This window comes from Agelaius phoeniceus, chromosome 9 (assembly GCF_051311805.1).
Source record: "Agelaius phoeniceus isolate bAgePho1 chromosome 9, bAgePho1.hap1, whole genome shotgun sequence".
Taxonomy (NCBI): Eukaryota; Metazoa; Chordata; class Aves; order Passeriformes; family Icteridae; genus Agelaius; species Agelaius phoeniceus.
This window is the reverse complement of record NC_135273.1, coordinates 7098307-7116650: the sequence shown is the minus strand read 5'-3', so window position 1 is coordinate 7116650 and position 18344 is coordinate 7098307. Positions and strand designations below refer to the sequence as shown.

At 39.4% G+C, this 18344-nt stretch overlaps 1 pseudogene; it reads left to right on the top strand.

The window, feature by feature from the left end:
• The first annotated feature begins 1573 nt into the window (after window positions 1-1573).
• Window positions 1574-13303, top strand: LOC129123478 (pancreatic lipase-related protein 2-like; annotated as a pseudogene).
• The last annotated feature ends 5041 nt before the right edge of the window (window positions 13304-18344 follow it).

The window sequence follows — 18344 nt, the reverse complement described above, 5'->3', positions numbered from 1 at the left end:
CATATGCCAGCTCATCCTAAAACACCTTGTTTGTGTCTTCATGTTGCAACAGTAGACTTAGATATCAAACACAAATTTGAAAATTTTGCCTAAGACTGTAAGTTATTTAAGAGAGGGATCAGTTTTATCCAGGCAGGATAGTTTTGCTATCAAAACTGTGGGATGGAATGCAAAGGTTGGAGGCTCTGTCACTGCCATCAGTGTGATGTTAAGTCACAATTTCAGCTCAGCCTCGCTGCACCAAGATGAGCAGCCCCACTGATCCTGAAATGCCCTGTGTTTTTTCAATATTTACATCACACTTCCCAGCAATTTTTAGCTTGAAAAATAATAAGCAATGGAGGGCAATAACAGCCTGTTTGAAACTTTGCATTAAGTGGGTGGGGTCACACAGCAACTGGTTGGACCTGGTTGGCGTTATCTCAGATAAAGGCTGACAGAGGGAGATCTCTTTTGGCACTACCCAACACAGCCACAGATGCAGCTGGGAATCCAAGCACTGTGGAGCAGCAGAGGGTGAGCATCCCTCTGCCACGTGCCCTTGGAGGGCAGGCACGGGGCTGTCCTGCCTCTCTCCAGGCTCCTCAAAGAGCTTCTGCAAGCTTTGCCACGAGCAACGGAGAGGTTGACCCCGAGAACTTGCTCTGAGCCTTGCCAAGGTAAAATGGGATGCACTGGAGCCAAGGACATCTAAGGAACTGAAATAAGGATCATGGTGATGAGGGTAGGGTATTTGGTGAGTGGCTGGAGGAGAGGAGATGGAAGCAGGACCTGCTTGAACCTGCACTTGGCTTCACAGGATGGACTCTTTGCTCCTAGCAGTGTGTTATGGATTTCAGAGGATGCAGGGCTCTGCCTGTGCAGCACTGGCTGGATGATCTGGGCATGACATTAGATTTTTTTAAGAATTATCTATTTTTCTTTGAAGATAAGTTGCTCATGGTAGTAGTGAGACTGACTTAAAAGTCTTTCCCTGCTTCACCTTGGAGTAAATGATGGGTTCCATTTACCCCTGTGCTTACCTATCAGCTGGTGATTAAGTGATCAGGCAGATGAGGGCTGATAAGCATGCTTGGCTGATAGCAGTGATCAAAATGAGTTTTCAAGACCATCTGTATGATTTATAAGCACAAACTAAGTTTGTTCTTGGGTTGTTTTTTTTTTTTTTTAATGCAATCATTGATGGCAATTCTGTGAGTAACTTTTCTATGAAATCCTAGGACAAATTTCAGTCTGTAATATGTTGTTGCAAGTCCTGTTAGAATTTAATTCTCATGCCCATAAAGTGCACCTCTACAGAGAAAAAAAGTTTCTGTTTGTCAAGGACAGAAAGATGATCTTTAAGGATTCCTAGAGGATCTCCTGATCATGCAAAATCTCCATGGCAAACAGAAATAATCCCAAAGCTATTTTTTTGAAACCTCACTATTTTTGAGGAGGAGTCACTTTTTTGGCTCTGAGTAAATGACTAAAGTACTGAGATTCAAGAGGTTTTAATGGGTTAAGGGAACCCTTAGGTGAATTCCAGATTCTAATTTCAATTATGTTTGAATTGTGTTCTTATTCACTTCAGATGCTTCCAGTATGGATCACTACTCTTTTTCTTCTCAATGCAGCCAGAGGTGAGACATATCATGAATAAAGTCTATAAAGAGTAAAAATGATGTGCAGCTTACACCAGGATATCTATATTCTAGAAAAAAACTGTTCATTGGAATGGATTTAACATAATTCTTCATTAGGATCACTGAGTCATGTCATGTCTTTCCCACATTTAACTCATTACTTTTTAATTCTGTAAAGGTTTTTGCAGCTAGTAAACAGAATGGAAATCAGAAAGGTATTTTTATATGCAAATTGATACTGAAATTCTTCCAGAACATTTCCTACCCTGAAATCACTCATGGTAGCTACAACCCTGGTAATGAGAGCCTAGGCACCCACTCTTCACAGTGCTATGGAGAGAACAAGAAAATAGTCTTGGTCCAAAATACCTCTTCAATGACAGGAAAGAATGGACTTTTCAATAGCAATAAAAATTTCTTGGGATTTCACAACTGATGTGCTATAACAGTGTGGAAGGATGACAATTAATGGCAACACCCGCATGTCATATTTGCACCATTACTGTATTAAAGGCACAATAGAAATTGTGAAACTGGTCCTTCAGGCACAGATCACACATCCTGAGGCTGTGCTTTGCTCTAGGCTTCCACTCAGATTCCACTTTATTGCTTCCACTAAAATCTTATGGTGATGAAAACAATAAGGGAGATGTTTAATGTCCATTGTGGAGCAAGCAGAAGTATCTATTTTAATGTTTTGGTTTCTTTTGGCTCCCTCATGAGCTGTTGCACAAGAAATAACAATTTAGATAATCCCTAGAGTTTAGGACTGATTTAAAGGACTACTCTGTGCTGACAGCAAAAGCTGATTTCTTCTTCCCTGGATCAAGATTTTATTGTCTTGTTCCAAGGGCTGTGTTAACAATATGTTGAACCAAACTTATCCTGAGCTCACCAGGCTGAGCTCCAGGCTCTGTTTGCAGCAGGAACCACTCCTGAAGTTCAAGTCCTTGCCTCAAACACCCGAGCAAAACTCAGCCCCTAAATGAAAAATGCTCAGAAGTGCCATCCCAATCCAAATCAGGCTTGTTTGGCTTTCCTGGTGTAAACCCTCTCCTGCCAGCTTCGTGTGCAGAACCTGTGACATTCCCAGAACACAAATATCTCTTTCTTTGTGCACCCCAGGAAGGGAAGTTTGCTACCAAAGGCTTGGATGCTTTTCAGACAGCCCCCCATGGGCTGGGATCCCGGGGAGACAACTGGCAGGCTTGCCCAGCTCTCCAGATGCTGTGAACACAAATTTCCTTCTCTACACCAGAGATAACATGGTGAAATACCAAGTAAGAAAATGCTTTGTTTTTAAATACTGACAGTGTACAATACATTCAATAAATTGTAGGGAGGGTTTCTTTTCTCACATATTTTGCTCATAAGACTGCTGGGAGAACCTCCAATTCTATATTCGACACATGATAATTTTCTTCCATCTTTTTTCCTTTTTCCTCATTTCAGCTCCCTGAGGAGCCAGGTATATTTACAACATACATTAATCACAGCCCTCTAACACAAGTTATTACAGGTAAAAGGCTCCAGAATTAAGGGGTTTTATATAAATGGCAGTCACAATCAGTGGAGGTGTTTATTAAGTCACTTCAGAACAAGCCCAACTCCTCCAGCTGAGGGCCTATGAGGTTTTAACAAATCAGTCTTTCACCAAAGGTGAGATGTCTGCTAATTAGTGCATGACATCCCCCTTCTTTTAGGTCAACAAAACCATAACAAAAAATATGTAAGGGCTAGTACTCAGAATTTCTTTTAAAGAAAATAATGTCTTTTTTCTCAATACACATCAAAATACCTACAGCCTCTGAATTTGAAGCCTGGTGGGATTTCCCATCAAATATCAATGAAGCAATTAAGGTGTTATCTTCAAAGGAAAAAAGAAAGAAAAATAGGTATAGTTTCAAAGTCAACCACATAATACCTTTCAGAAGATGCTATCTTTGCATTTCTATTGCCAAGTTTGATAAAATCTTGTACTTACATGGCATGTTGTACCAGTACATCACAAAGCACTGCAGAAGATGCCAGTATCATTAATTCAATTAACCAGAGGCAGTGAAGCATTTGTTGAAGTGATTAATTGATTAAATGAAACTTGAAAGGGAGTTTAGGAATGAGGAGTAAGACCCATCTTTTCCAGGTCTAGAACTATGCCTTAACCATTGGGGCACTCAGTCCTTCATCAATATGCACAGTGGGATGAAACAATCACATCCTTGTTGTGTTTGTTGGTTGTTTGGTTCTCTTGGCACAGAAAATTTCAGCTACAAATCCTTCAACTATAAAAGCTTCGAATTTCCGAGCGCACAGGAAAACTCGTTTCATTATCCACGGCCACCTTGCTGGAGCAGATCTCCCCTGGATAACAAGCATCTGCAGGGTAGGTACAACTATTTTTAATAGTCATGTTGCTTGTATTTGAAATTCTAAATATCCACATCTGGCTTTAAATTCCCATGTAAAATTTGCACCTCTGTTCTCTTGTTAATTCAGGGAGCACAAAAGTCAGATTGAAGCCCAGTTCCACACGACTACTGTCTTGTTCCTGGCTAGGAGTATAGTGCACTTCAGCCTTCTCCTTAATGCCCTTTTGCTGCATTCGCCTCCTCAGGGAAAGCTATAATAAATTGATTTTTCAATTCCTTGCCAATAATAAAGGGAGAAAAAAGAGCGAGTTTTCTCACCTCAGCAAAAGGTCACAATAAACGTGTCAGTTTGAGTGACACCTTTGATCTAATAAAACCAAAAGGCTTTGTTCAGCAGATTGGTTTCATTCTACTCTGGCACATTCCAAAAATGAAATTATTTCAGAATAAAATACAAAATCAGAAAGTTCTATTGGTAGAAATGTCTAAATAGAATATTTTTGTTATAATCTATGAAATTCAGGGCTGAACAATTCAAGCACAAATTTGAGAATTCTTTTAGATGATTCAAGCATAAACATTTTGAAGGATAATGCTTGTACATATTTTGGTAACATGGGTACTGTCATTAAGAGAAGTTGGTACCTTAGAGCCAACCAAGGCATCTGGAATGGAAGAAGAGCTGAAGGAAGCTTGTGGGCGTCCTCTAATCACTGGTTCCACTCTGCCTCCTTGTGTTGATCTTCAGCATCAGTAGGAATTACTAGAGATGTGTCATCACCGGTCACACAAACAAAACAAAATACAGTTTACAAGTGCCCTGCTACAGTTGTAATTAATGGCTGTTCCCGTCTCCTCGGTTCTTTTCCTGTTCTCCGCCAGTTCATGTTTCACTCTGAAGATGTGAACTGCATTTTGACAGACTGGAGGGGTGGCTCCAGTGGTCTGTACACGGATGCCGTCAACAACGTCCGCGTTGTGGGGGCCGAGCTGGAGTACCTGGTGAACTTCCTCGAGGTAAAAAATATCCCTGGCACATGCACAGTCCACATAAAGGTTGTGCTCAGAGTGGCACCTTTAGGTTTGATTCAATAGAGCCAGGAGGAACCAGTAAAGCAGGTCCAAATGTTATAGAAGGGCTTTAATCCCGCACAAATAAAAATACTTGCTTTAGCATCATAATTGATTTTGAAAAACTAACATGAATTTTCAGCAGTTCAAAAGGTTTGAAAATCTGAAATGAAACATTAAATCCCCTGGATTTAGTGTATTGGGATAAGAGGGTAAATAGCCATGAACACCCTGAAAATGAAGAGGGGTGGGATGATTGGGGAATTGCTTCTCTTTAGGTAGAGATCCCCTCACCCAGAACTGTGACTTTCCACCAGAACACTCATCTCCACTGCCCAGTGACCTGGCCATGTCCTGGCACTGCACGGGGACATGCTGCAGAGTCACTTGTATACCCACACTGCTTTTTTCTCCTTTCCATAAACCTTCACAGCAGGAGTATGGCTACTCTCCTGCCAACATCCATTTCATTGGCCACAGCCTTGGAGCACACGTGGCAGGGGAGGCGGGGAGGAGGAAGCCTGGCATTGGAAGAATAACAGGTACTGCAGCTATTTCAGCTGATAAAACTTGATATTTTCATGCAACTTAAAGAGAACTGAAGAATCATTTCTGCTTTATAAAAACACAATACAGAATGCAATGTGCTGCTCTGTCATAAATAACAGTGTCCAGCCAGCATGGTGGCACACAAGTCGTGACACAGTCACACATTGCTTTCTTCCAAAAACTGGTTATTTTCTGCTTTCCTTCTCTCCCAGTCAGCTCTTTTCTCTGCATAGGCATTGCTTTGTCTAAGCCATGACTGAGCAGTCACATGAGCAATTCAGGGAAACTGGAGTCAGAGCTGTGTTTCTTTATCTCCAAAGAGACCTCACTGACACAGAAGTGAAGGGATACCATTTTCAACCAAGATATTCTGGAAATAAAAATAGACTTCTTGCCAAATAAAAATTCATAAATAAATCTACGTGCTCAGAGTAACATATGAAGATTTCATATTTTTCAATAAAATGATTAAAAAATCCCTATAAACCAAATCTATTATATCATTGTTCCCAAAAGTAAGCCAAGCAGCCATCACCATTTTACTGTGCTGCAATGCCTTCAGTCAGATTTCTATTATTACCCTGCCTGTTTTTCTAGCTGTGGACCACAAAATGGATTTTTTTTTATGTAAAGGCAGAAATGTAATCACATATATAGCATACATAACCTGTGTGTGGTGATATACAGATAGTATTATTTACTCAATCAGATGTATCTCCATTCATTTAGGTTTGGATCCAGCTGGGCCCCTCTTCCAGTACACTCCCACAATGGTTAGGCTGGATCCTTCAGATGCAAAATTTGTTGATATAATTCACACTCATGCTGGTCACCTTTTCTTTGACTTTGGTAAGTATTCATTGAAAGGCTGCCATCGGCACACAGGTTGGCTACAGAGCACCTGGGATTGATCTGCCAGGATCCATTGTGCATTTCAGCTCCAGGGATTCTTCAGACTTGTGGCCACCTGGATTTTTACCCAAATGGTGGGAAGAAGATGCCAGGATGCAAGCAGCTTCGTGTGCCTCCTGCAACTCGGGATATCAACGACCTGATGAGAGGTAAATACATTTTAAAGAAGTAATACCTCATTATAAGTTACAGGTAGAAACAAAGGCTAGGATAAGGTAAGACCTTTATATAGTTCAGATTTGGGATAGGAAGACAATACTCAAAAATGGAACATTTAAAGTTGCCTCTGAAATACTCTCCAATTTTCTTTTATACTAAACAAGACAAAATCTAGATGAAAACTTCAGTTAAAGCATGCAAAAATGTGCATCACAAGCTTTCTAAAAGCCTGCCACTGTGCTGACAGGCTGAACTCAGTGGGAATTCTTCATATGAAGGATTGGTAAAATTTCATCCATGGATAATCCAAAAATGAGTATTTTAAAATCTGAGCTCTCCTTCTCCCTAGGAAGATATTACTCCCAATATTAGTGGGATTCATGCATGCCATCAAGCTTTAGTCTCTTCAAAGAGAAAAGTCCAAGGTCAGAAATATAAAAGATGATAAAACGACTGCTCCATTAGTAGTTCTTCAAAGAAAGTTGGCCCATTAATCAGAATTACCCTGGGATCCAGTACAATAGATCCACAAAATCCTGTCTTCTGATCCTAACCTACAGAAATGAGAACATCTATAATTCACAGCTTAATGATTTGAAATCCCTACCACTAGTTAAATAATTTGCTTTCAAAAATGCTCTCCCTTAGAACTGGTCAAGAACTTAGTAACAAAGAAAACTGAAATCTGGCTGTGCTCAAAGTCACTTGGAACAAAAACACTTTCCAACTGGAATGCATAAAAATGTCTGCATTTAAATAAAAAAAATTAAATATTTTTCCAGAGACATTTCAAAAGGCTCTTTGCAATGTTTTGTCATGAAGGAGAAACTCAACTCTATTGAACACGAGCAGATGGAGTTGGTTGTTCAAGGAGCTCTTGAAAAATAGAGACAGCCTTAACTCCCTCTTCTTGGTTAAACCTTACTTTGTTTGGTAACCTCTCTATTGTTTGCTAATGTTTACATTTATGTAGTGTTTTTATGTATTAAGTGCTTTAGACATAATATTTAGTGACTTTTTCCCTACAGTTTTTGATGCAATAGAAAGACTATAGGTGTTAAGTGAATTTGCCACTAACATAAATTGAGCCAGCTGTAAGAGCTGAGGGTTTAAAAGCACAAACCTTTCTGAATTAAAGAAGGAGCTACTAAGAAAACATACTCAGGAAGCATTGATGATGCAGATTATTTCCAAGAAAAACAGACAACAAGGACTTTTCAAAGAGATTTTAGTGTGGGGTTTCTTTTCTTTTCTTATGGAAAGAACAATGTGTCAACTGGTCAACACCAGCTGGTCTATCTTTAAGATGCATAAACATTGCCATTGGGGGAAATTTTGATTTCACTACAACCTGTGCTAGTCTGCAACTACTTCAGTGCCTCCCAGACTTGCCCCTGTGGTTTGGTGAGCCCCCACCACATGCTGAAGTGGAATAAAACCCATTTTTATACAAACAACCTAACTTGAGTATATGGATTATTGATATAGGAGAGACCTCGGAATCAAGGAAGATAACATTTGCTATAAGGGACATGTAAATATAACCCAAATAGCACTTCCTTTTTTCCTTACTGGCTACTTATAAATTTCAGTGTGATGGGGAAAAGTACTTGTTTCAAAGAGTTCTGACAAAACCAAAGACATGCTGCCAAATATCCTGCTTTTCAGAGGATTTCACAGAATTGCTATCAAATTACTTCGGATTTTATAGTGCTTAAAAACACCAAAAGCCACTGAATTCATAATAATTGCTAAAATTACTTTTAATTCTAGAAATTAGTGGAAACTGTGATTTTGCAGAATACCATGTTGTGATAACTGTAAGAAAAGGGAAACTACTTCATTGTAACTCCTGTATGCTTTACAAACACTGCAGCTATGAAATATTCCAGTCTTTGAAATATCAAAGGGGAACACTCCCAAATGCTTCTTGTTTCACCTTGTGCATCTCCACCTCTTTAAAAACTACCTCTTTCCAACAGAAAATAATATATGTAGGCATAAGTACACTATCTTACTACAAAACCAAATAATTCACAATTTAAATGTCTTCTAATCATTGTCATTTCTTTTACCTGAGACATCACTATATGTGCAAGTGCTTTTGAGGAAAAGATACCCCAAAATGTTTCTTTGGCATGGACTTTATGTTAGTGTATTGCTTTAACCACTTTTTACCTGTTGGGTTTTTTGTTGGTTTGTTTTTTTCCCCAGCATACAGATCTATTGGATGTGGACATAAAAGAAGTCTCAGGTATTATGCTGAGAGCATCATCACTCCAAATGGGTTTGTTGGGTACCAGTGTGACACATATCGAGAGTTTGTGTTGGTAAGTGCCAGGTCTGGATTTATCTGAGCCCTGCCCTTCTTCTTTTAATAATTCCTGGGACAACTTCTACACTTGGGATCATGGGATATGAGCACAGGGGACATTCAGAACCAGATCATACCCAAAGCCAAGCAATTTCACAATGGAGAAGTGATAATGATAATTTTGCCTTTTTTTCATCAAATGCACCAATAGCCGAAGGACTACAAATACCAATTTGAACAGAACCTCCCACATATCAATACTGAACTACCTAAACACAGCAGAGCTATTTTTTCCCACTGCAATTCATCTGCTTTCATGCTTATCTTGTTTTACCTTCTTTTAATGGATGTCAAGGTCTTGATCTGATTGTCTGATCTGTGCAGGTAGATTGAATCCATTAAGGCTCTGCATGGGAATAAAGAGCTGACAGAACAAATCCCAAATGGAAAGCCCAACCTTCCTAAATTCCATTATTCCTAAACATAAATATTTTTACCATATGGGTGAGATATTCAGCCAGACCCACTTGGAAATGTGGTTATCCATCCTATAACCAGCAGAAAACCTTCCAGTGGACCCTGTGAAAGATGAATTTATTACCTGGACATTACAGATCAGGTAGCAAGGCACAACACTCTTTATGGTATTTACTTATGGTCCCTGCAAGACCACAAGGAATTAGGCCAGATGACCAACCTGTTTCTCTCTGATTTTCAACAAGATGAAATAACATGACTGACCACCTCAACTCCTTTTTCAACCACAATGATAAATACTGAAGATATGATCTGAACTGAGAAGCAAAGACCTACAAAAAACCCAAACAAACAAACAAACAAACAAACAACTGGGAAAAAGCTGAAATACCCTATTTTTCTAAAATTCAAGAAGTAGGATTTAAATAGATGATGTCTTATAACACACATTTTTATTTTCCCCCCAGGGAGACTGCTTTCCATGTCCAGAAGAAGGATGCCCACTGATGGGTCATCATGCTGATAAGTTTTTACATAAAACTGAAAAAGAAGAGCAAAAGGTTTATTTAAACACAGGGCCCTCCCCTCCATATGCTCGTAAGTGCTCATTTTGTGGTGTATTCTAAAATGGCAATGAATTATGTGTGAAAAAGGACCTTACACTTCTGCAGAGCTGCTGCAGTTAATGAGTTGCACTCAATAAAACATCCAGAATTTTAGGTGTTAGGAACATGCAGTACCAGCATTATTTGGGAATGCTGAGATAATTGTAAAAACCGATCAAATGATGCTCACCCTTGGGTTAAACTTGGTTATTACATGATGACTTCAAAAATTCTATGAAGCTGAAATTGGGAGGAATTTTATGCTGGAAATGCATAATTTCAAATTTAAAAATGTTGCATTGTTTTTATTCGCAAAATTTATAAAACTGGAGCATTTTAGGATATTTTTGCCAAGCTCATCAAGTCAAAATGGCAGGAAGCAATAAGAAATACAGTTTTAGTTGTGATTAATGGAGAAACAGCCACAGGACTGGGGAAATAGGAAAATTAATAAATAAACTGCAATTTGTCAGAGGTGTTTTTTGCTTACAAGCATGTTTGTGCAATCCTTTTCTCTCTCTTAGAGACACTGAAACATATAAGAAATTTAACCCTTAGGAAAGAAATCTCCTTACAACTGTAATCCATTTGATTTTGCTTCCCAAGGCTGGCGAAAAGAGATACATGTTAAAGTATGTGCAACAGAAACCATGAAGGGAAATATAGATGTAGCCTTGACTGGAACTAATGGCTTCAGAAAAAAATACACCATTGACAAGTAAGTTTAATGTGGCTGTTGGAGACGTGGCTCTGTCACTGTTAGCACATGGAATGTACCCACAGCTTCTCTCACATGTGTCACCTTGCTCTGTGTGGTCTGTGATTTATACTGGTAATAAAAGCAGCTGATAAGTGATGGAAGTTCCCCGTGCTGCAGGCTGTGGTAAAAATCTGTTTGCTGGTCCCTCTTGCTCTGTATTTTCTTTTGTTTTCTGAGGTTGATGTTAGCCCAGCAAAGTGGGCAAGAGCTCTGTGGCTGCTGCTGGACTCAAGCACGATTTGGTGATCTCTGAGAATACAAAGAGCTCAGAGATGCACAGCCATCCAATTATCCCCTCCTCTGGGGAATATGTGAATAAGAAAGTTGCAGCTTGCCCATGAATTGTGCTGGAATGTGGGATTCCTGTCCACTCAGCCTGGCCTTTTCCAGTAAATGGGAATTTAAATCTCAATAAATAGATGCTGGTCAGCAACCCAGCTTCAATATTACAAAACCAGCCTCCTCTGTGTTTGCACACAGCCTCAGTACTGGTCTGTACCAGGAGTACCTTTGGTTATAAATACACCACTGCAGCAATAAACTCACAGATAATTTCAATGTTAATGTCAAATTGCAATTTGTGTTTTGTTAGAGTGAACAGTGATAGCACAGAAGGCACAAATGTAAACTATAATTTTCAATTTCCTTCGTGGTTGAGAGCAACCAGAAACACTGAGAGAACTTTTTGACTTGGATTTATTTGAAGATAGATCTTACTTTTCAAAAGTAATGTATAGAATAAATCATGGTGATACTGACAAAGGCTGTGCTAAATGATAAGTGTTTTCATCCTGAAAGGCACAGGAATTTCAGCAAAACTATAAAAAAAGCTCATAAAATTCTAGCAGTAGTATTCAAAGCCCCAACTCCCATGGCACCCCTCAGCTCATCTCCCTTATTCCCTATAGTCAAGTTTTCTTTTCCCCCTCATTTGTGTAGAACATTGAGCATCACTTGTGGTTTTCTTTTGGCAGGGGAACTTTCAAACCAGGCAACACATACTTGAACTACATCGATACAGAAATTTCTGGAAACATTTCAAAAGTTGAGTTTCTCTGGAAAAAGCAAATAGGTCATGCAGACAGAGGCTGCATGGGAGCTGAAGAAGTCAGAATAATATCGGGGGAAAACGGGAATATGTAAGTACATAATCCAATGTTGTAAAGGTAGAAGTTTTTCTCCTAAATGGCATTTTCATGTGCCCAGCTCTCCATGGCACACACCACAGCACACAGAAACAGCTCTGCAGGGTTCAGCCCTGTCCCTGCCTGGGCAGGTGCTTCATGCTGACTCCAGCCCAAGCCAATGGGCCTGGCAGCCGCTGCCATCTGCAGGACTTTAGACTTTTGGAAAATACCTCTTGTTTAGTTTTAACCAAAATTAATCCAGTTTATGCATCCACCTTGATGGATTATTTGCTTCTTTTCTGCCAAGGGCAGGATTAAATCGCTAGATGGTATTTCTTGTTTGGACTCAGATGTTTATTCATTCTTATCTATGTTACAATCTCACAAGCTATGAGTTCTACAGTACTTTAACAAGGTAAAAAATGGCAGAGTAGCTCTCCCTACAAGGTATTTCAAGGATAAACTGTCCAATTAAGAAATTACACCTAAATTATTTTTAACAATAACCAATCACCCACGGCCCACAATACGAACTTTACTATCCAATTACACAAAACCACCCAAATCCATGGAGAAGGAGAAGAAGAAGGACCAACCTCTGCCCCAAAGTCTCCATCTTACTTTATATATATTACTATGTTCTAAAACCTTAAACTCTTAAGTTTTCCACCATGTGACATTACACACTTCTATTCAAACTACACACCCACAATCCCAGTTCTATCATTCCATTTTGGAAGCCTTCTCCATGGCCTCAGGTCAAATATAGTGTTCTTTTGGGAGTCAGTGCCTCTCAGGCACAGAAAGTCTAAAATTCTCAGCATCCAGGGTTCCAACACATCCCACTCTGTCACGTAAACCAAAGTGTGGTAAGTGGGAGAAATGGAGGGAGCAATTCCCTTCAAAAGCACACTCCTATTCCAAATGAAAATGCTAAGGGAGCCTGATCAAAAAGGCAAACACATCCTAAAAGTTAATAATTAGTCGAGAACTAGTAAGTCTTAAAAAAAAAATTGATAACACACTCTATGTTCTCAGTCTACTGGAACGTATGCTTTGGCCTAACATGAAATAAACCCAGGGTTTATATTAATTATGTTGGCTAGCTGCCTTGAAAATGTCCCATTTTACTGACAAGCGTTTCCTTAAACTCTCTCCCCTTGCCAGGTCTGTGTTCTGTGGGTGTGGAACTGTGCAGCCCAGCATGTGGCAAGCCCTGGCTCTTTGCTGAGGGCCAGGAATGCCCAACCCTCACCAGCTGCAAGGGGACCCTGCAGGCAACAACAAAGGGTTAACGAGGCTGCCTCAACAGACCTTGAGTCCAGCCCTCTATGAAAGCTCAATTTCCAAGTTAGTGCTGTCACCTTTTCTCCATGCAGGGCAGCTACACTCCTGTGAACGATGGTTACAATGACAGAAAACACATATGTTACTAATAACCAGCTGGACTCTTTTCTATACCTGAAACAGGCATCTCCTTACCAAAACTGTATTGTACTACTGAGGAACTTGAATTTTCTGGAAGCCTTCAACAAGAAACTATTTTCTCTTTGCCAGTGAAACTGAATTTTCCGCCTCTACTTTGCCTTTGTGAAAATGCTGAAGTCAGACTTGAGCTACATCATTTGGGTTAGCACTGCCACTCCAAATTTGTCAGCACTTTGATTGTACTGGTCAGCAAAACCAGACCACTAAGAGCTATCAGCATCAGCCAAAATAAGCCTAAGTTCCTTTGTTTCAACACAGGCTACCCACAAAAATTATTTCATTTTTTAATTACCAGCTGCTGTCTGAGGCACGCAACAGATTTCTGCCTCTGCTGTGAGGTTTATCATTTGGGTGCAGAAATGGAGTGTATCAATCACATTGGGCAATTCTGTGGTGTCCCATGCTGCCAGCCAGCTGTTGCAGAATGCTCCCAGTGAGGTTCCCCAGAAGGTGTTGGGGTGTTACACAAGGCTGAATGTGGCTGATGAGCAGGTGTGTTTCAAATGATGCAGCAATACTTTTGAGATGTCAGAACCCTGTCACCTCCTGTGCAGTTTGCTGAAGGAGCTTGCTCAGGATATTTGATAAATCAGGTGTCTGCCTTCTCAAAAGTACCCTTTATTTATCATCTCCCCACGAGCAGGGTGGGACCAGAAACCACCTTCAGCAGGAAATTCATCCTTCTTTTCCCTTTAAGGAAACTTCTTGGCAAGATTCCCTTCTTGAGCAAGAAGGGGCTTCCCTCTCCTGTGCTCCCCTGGAGATATAAAAAAGCCCCAGGTACTTCTACACAGTTTGGAAATATCTGTAACTGGTAATTACAACATCTTGAACATCCTCCATAAACCATGCATGGCTCTCTGCCCCAGAGTTGCACAAATTAAGGAGACTCTATTCTATTGCCTTTCTTACAGTCAGGAACTGAAGCAAAATAAATGTAAATATTTTCCTCAGGATCACAAAAACCTGGGTTTTATGGCACAAACAGGAGTGTGATCAGTGCCATGTAAGGCATCACTCCTCACAGGAAGGAAACAAAGTCCTGTTGGACTCAGGGCTTCTTTAAAGCCCATCCTCTCCTACCTCCATACTCGACTGTGCTCCTTTTGCAATTCTAAAAACTCATTTGAGGTTTTTATGAATAATAAATCATATTCTTTCAAGAATACAAGTTTCATTTTGCTTAATTTTAAGCTATAGATTTCTGTGTTCTGACATTACAGGGTTGGACAAACTGTGACAGTCCATTCAGGCTGCTGACAATGTTGTACAGCTGATTAGACCACTTAAAACTGCATTTTCTCACTCAACTTTTTCAGCTAAAACTAGAACATTGCATTAATTTCTTCCCCTTGTCTTGTCATATGCTATTTCTTGAGTTAGTTTTTATTCTTCGGTATAGTAGACATCAACACTGCCCTTCTTTTGCTAATATATTTTTAGACAGAATAGGAGAGATTTATTTTTATGAAATAAAGGTGAAAAAACCCACACTGACAGCACCTGTGTGTTGCTGGTGGCAAATAATCTCCCTCCTTTTTTCTTGTCTATAAAAATTTTAAATTCTTCCTACTATGAAATTTTTGGATACTATCTCTTCATATTAATGGTGCTAGTCCAAATAATGCAAGGGTTTGATATTTCATGAGAAAACCTGCCTTTGACAAATCTCTGGACAGGCAATTCTTTCATATCTTTAAAATAAGGTAAGCTATCTTTTCAGAACAATTTAAATTGAATCTTTAAAATGTCGAGTGAGACACACCACTCCATATGTTTGGCTGTCATGTGGAAAGGTAGTGCTTTTTAATATCAAATATGCCTCATTTCTGCAGGGATTTAAAGGACATACTATGATTTGCATTCTGTCTTTCACATCATTTAAATATTGTGCCAAATTATAAGTGCTTCAGAATTACAATACAAATTTAATTTTATACTCCTTAAACATGTGTTCACTACAAAAATTATGCCAAAGGTAAATTGATAAGAAAGCCATTATGAAGCTTTCAGCCTCAGCCACTTTGCTCTCTCATGGCACTCTTTTGACAATGGGGTAACATAAAACAACTACACAAACCTCTCAAGCCTTTTCTGGAAAAGGGGACAGCAACAATTAGCAATCCAAAATATGAACTATCTGGTCCACTCACATTATCTTTATGTACTTTATATGTGACAGAAAAACAATTTTGGAAGAAAACACATTTGTCATAAAGGCATATGTGCAGGTGTGCTGAGGAGACAACAAGGGCCATTTTTGTCAGAATTCTCTGATAACAAAAATAAAATACTCTGCTGCATAGCACAGTAGTTTCTCTTCTTTCCAAAATCACAGCCTATCAAAATGACCCTCCTAAATGTTTGTGAGCCCAGAATTAATATAACAACAATAGAAATTAACTAACTGGAATAATAGACAGAGACTTCAGCATTCAGATTGGGCAGTTTCTCTTTTCCTACTTTTGATCCTATCTTAATATGTGACTTTTTAGATTTTTTTTCATGCTACTGTAGTCCACGACAATACACTGATAAAATCCTTGCAAAATAACCAAAAATTTGCAGGAATAAGCCTTCCAAGATCTTCTGGTCTTTCATCTTTGTTTTGGTTTTTTTTTTTTTTCCTACAATATGTTCCAATCCTCAAATATCTGTCATACAGAAGATCTAAAAAACCAAGATTTGGAAGGTAATTTTTCTGAGAATTTAATGCAGTCAGGGTATTTTGTGAAGGCCCTGGGTCTCACAGTTGTTTGACAGGCTGCTGGGACAGAAGCAAAACCAAAAATCTTTACACATGCCCAACATTTATTTGAGTTATTCTTCCATAACCAAAGCTGACTGCAGTTGGAATTGCCACTAAACAACTGGCCTATCTCTGACCTATCAGTAAATCTATCTGGGTGGAGTCTCTACAAAACCTGGGGCTTTCCTATTGTCCTTTTGTCATTACACAGTATCAGGGACTTTGTCATTTCAAGTGTGCTCCAAGCTGCTTTAAGCTGCTCTGTTTCCAGTAATCAGGGAGCAGAAGTTGATAGCATGCCCAAATCTATTCCTGTGGCATATTTCCAGGGCAAAACAGAGCCAATAACCTTTATCTTCAAATATCAAGGATATAAAAATTTTCCAGAAAGAACATGCCTCATCACCAGCCCTTGCACAAACAGAGCACGCCCACGTTGCTGTGTGAGGAGCACAAACCTCTCCCAGCTGCCACAAGGGTCTTGCAACACAGGAAGCATAAGCAATATGTGAAAATACAGGCTGGCAGTGCTGTCATCCCAGTGTTCTTTTCCTTTTTTTGTGACACTAGGAAAGCTTGGGGCCAAGTGTTGATGTTCAGAGCTCCAGAGGATTAGCTTTGCTCTGAGCCACTGGGCTGTGGGTGAGCTGCTCAGAGCTATGCTTCTATCAAAATGCATATTCAAGATTTGCATCTACCTTCAATTTCCAAGGCAAATCTATAGTTATTCCCTTTATCTCACCTGATTTGTTCAAATAAGTTCAATACTCCAGCATTAATAGGAGATAAAGCATTCAGAATAATGAACCTCTTCCCTTTAATTCTGCCCATTACTTGTGAAGAAAATCTGGCTGTCCCTAAGGTATCCCCTCTGCCTTGGGTTACTTGCATCATCTGCCTCTAAAACTCCCTTTTCTAGTGCTATTTGCTTCAAATACTGTACTCCATAAATCTCCAGCTCACAAAACCAATAGTTAATATTAGCTTTGCTTGCTTTGAGTGATTTAATTAACAGCCAGCATGTATTATGGAAAATCATAAATATTTATAAGTTCCAAAACATTCTTTTATTTGCTGCTGTGTGATACTGGAAAGGATACACTAAGGTAAATTGAGTTTGTCTCAATTCAATTTAAAATTTGATTTTCACTTGACCAGAAAGAAAACACTGGAGTTAAACAATAGAAATATGAAGCACATCTCTTATTCTTGGCTCTGCCACTCAAATACTGCAGGTAAGATTCTCCAATCAGCTGAGTGGTCTTTTTTATACATACTAGCAATTCTGTAGAGGATGGAATACACAAAGCTGCTCCCAGATGACCTCCACCCAAGCTAAGACATTCATTAACCATCTTCAATCTAAAATTGAAATGAGAACAAAAAAAAGTTGCTTTCACAGTTTTATACACTTATCCTTCTATGAAAGCCATGGTAATTTATATATTGCTGCACTTGAAACACAGTTTCTGAGATTCCTTTGGAGAACAAGATTCTCAGTGAGTGTTTTGATTCTCTTTTTCCTACCTATGTGAATGCCACTGCTACCAAAAAGGATTTTTGCCCTTGATAATTCTCAAGCTGACATTTATAAAACCACTGGATGTGTTCACTTGCTCATTGTCAGAGGCAGCTGCAAAAGCCAGACTTTTCCTCCTGTCTACTAAAATCTGTTTTAAGACATAGAAACAGGCCCAGAAAAAATTACCACTCCTAAAAGGAGCTACACCTCAAAAGCCTACAATATGGGTTAGAAATTACTTTTTCTATTAATTCTGATTTGTTGTAGTAGCCTACATTAATTTAATCACACCAGCGTGATTAAAAATACTCTGAAATACACAGACAGTGAAACTCAGTGGCACTGTTTCAGCACTCACACACCAAGACTGACTCTGAGGAAAGAACAGCAAAATATTTGAGCATATCCAGAAATTCTGGTCCCCTTAAAAATGTTTCAAAGGGGTCTGATTGCCACACAAAGATGTCCATCAGATTCTGAAGGTGTCTCATCATAAACAGAGGCACCAGTTTCAGTGGCTGCTTTGCATTTGAGTTCCATGCCAGAATTTTGACAAGAGGCACATGAGGGCACATGACATTCCTTATCTCTTCTCCTTGGCTCCCCAGCTCCCTATC